This window comes from Danio rerio, chromosome 16 (genome assembly GCF_049306965.1).
Source record: "Danio rerio strain Tuebingen ecotype United States chromosome 16, GRCz12tu, whole genome shotgun sequence".
NCBI classification, from domain to species: Eukaryota; Metazoa; Chordata; class Actinopteri; order Cypriniformes; family Danionidae; genus Danio; species Danio rerio.
Window position 1 is genome coordinate 53,937,501 of NC_133191.1, and position 2,470 is coordinate 53,939,970.

Here is a 2,470-nt window from a genome sequence, read left to right on the forward strand (position 1 = left end):
ATTATAAAAAATGTTAACAAGTTATTCAATTATATCAGTTATTCAAGTATCTTAATGAATAAACAGCAAAAATCAGTCCAAAACACTCAAAAAATGTTTATTAACAGGGCCATTTCTGTAAACTTCCTCTTAGAATAGCCATGGCACAGTTTTAAGGAATAGCTATGTCAATAAAGGCTTTTTAATATTTATTTTTAATATTAATATTTGCTGTTTATTCTAATAAATCCCTTACCCAAAGAGCACAGACATATTATTTAAGCTACCTCTGAGCACTTTTTGTTTCATTTTTGAATTTTTTATCTCTTACTGAAGTTAAGTTCTTATGTTTCACAAGGGTTTTTTTTTTTTTTGGTAACCAAATGAAGCAGTTTATTTTTATCTGCTAAATGATTACAAAATATAAATTCAATGGCATTTTAAATCTCTTTTTTTTAAATATAAGAAAAGCATTTTACCAATATTGACTAGGAAAAATTTTTAATAATTGTAAAAATAATACTACTAATAAATGATAAAAATAAATGGATGGATGGATGGATGGATGGATGATGTTGCAATAAGTTACAAATACAATTATTTATAAATATAATGAAAATAATTTTGGATGAAACAAAAAGCAATAATAATAATAATACTAATAATAATAAAAATAATAATAATAATAATAATAAATAAAAATTATGATGTTAGTTTCCATGGATTTGTTATTATAATTTTTTCTTACATTTATTTAACATTTTAATTAGGTGCAACTTGGTACACACACACACACACACACACACACACACACACTATACATACAGTATCTGTGCTAGTTTACACTTGTGCAAAACACATTTTAAAAGAAAAAAATATATGTACAATATAATTTACTATACAGTATCTGCCAATAACAGCATTTAAAAATAAATAAATAAATCCCATCCAATTACACTGATAATGAAAGCAGATAACAAGAATGTAGATTTTTTTTTCTAATTAGATACTCTCTTTTTAATGCATGTACATTATTATGATAAATGATTAAATCTCTCTCACAGCACAAAATAACATCAAATTCAATCAGCATTTCATTCAAATGTATTTATTTGACAAATCTAATAAGCATTATTATGTAGAATTGAGTGTTCATTATCATAGACTGACAACTCTACTATATTTGTGTAAAAAAATTAATAAATAAAAAATATATATATATATTATATTTCTACATACGCATTCACATCGAAATGCATGAGGCATTTCAAAAGTCATGCCTTCAGCTGATACTTGCTAGGGGGAAAAAAAGGCCTCCAAGAAGAGCAATTTGCGACAGATGTGGGCATGTACAGTAGGCCTGCCGTGATTAAAGTGCCTCTGGAATAAACAGCACAAATCAATAACGGGTTTCTCCATGAGCTGGATATCAGGCCTTGGATTTTGACACCAATAGTGTTTGTCCAGGTGTCATATCAGGGGCACACACACTGCCAAAGCTGAGCCACGACACCCCTGGTTACATCCATACCATACACACACACACCCCTCCCCCAGCACACACACACACACACACACACACACACACACACTCCGCAGCAGAGTCCGGGTGGCATCTGGGAGGCTGTGATTGAGAAGTGTAAATAAATAATAATCCCTGGAAAGGGGACCGGCACATCAGCATCTGTCTACTCCCCTGCTAATAGTTTTATTGTGGCACCATCAATTTAACACTCTTTGTTTCAATGGATCCCTCATTCAGGAAGAGATATTTCCTCTTTTAATTGAACCGAACAGCTTTGTTTGAGAATCTTTTTCCTCTGGCCCTAAACATTTAACGCAAAAAAAAAAAGCTAGCGCAGCCACATGTCAGAGAGTCTTTTGGGTTTTGAATGCACACACAGAGAAAAATACGCCGCAGTGTAGGACCGCAATGTGCCTGGTACGTTTTATTGTCATTCAAATGACACAATGCGTCCTTCAGCATGAAACCTCTGTTCAGATTACACGCTGTTCAAGCAGAAAGTGCGTTTTTTGTATAAGCAAGGGTGTACAAATACAATAATCTGTTGGTCAGTGGGTCGAGCGATTGGAAAGGACGTTGAAAGAGATACTCGGATGACACACAACAGCATGTTTGTCTTTGGTTTTCATGATTAAAACTATCAAAACAACTAGGCGACTGGTCCTTGACTGTGGGAAACTCACTGCAAAGCTTGAATACTCAGTTACTAAGACAGGGTTTCTGCAAGTGGACAAATTTAGAACTTTAAGACCATTATGGATGAAATTTAAGACTTATACAGGGTTAAACATTAAGAAATGATTCTACTGGGCCGGTTACTTCTGTGAGTTTTTGTATTAATGGAAGATCCTGTAAAGAGATGTGTTGCTTTAGTTTTCTTTCCCTGAGTAGGGAATTAAATTTGGAGAATTTGCTGTAAAAATATCTAAAAACTATTGTTAATTTTCTCTCTTTGCAATAAAAAAA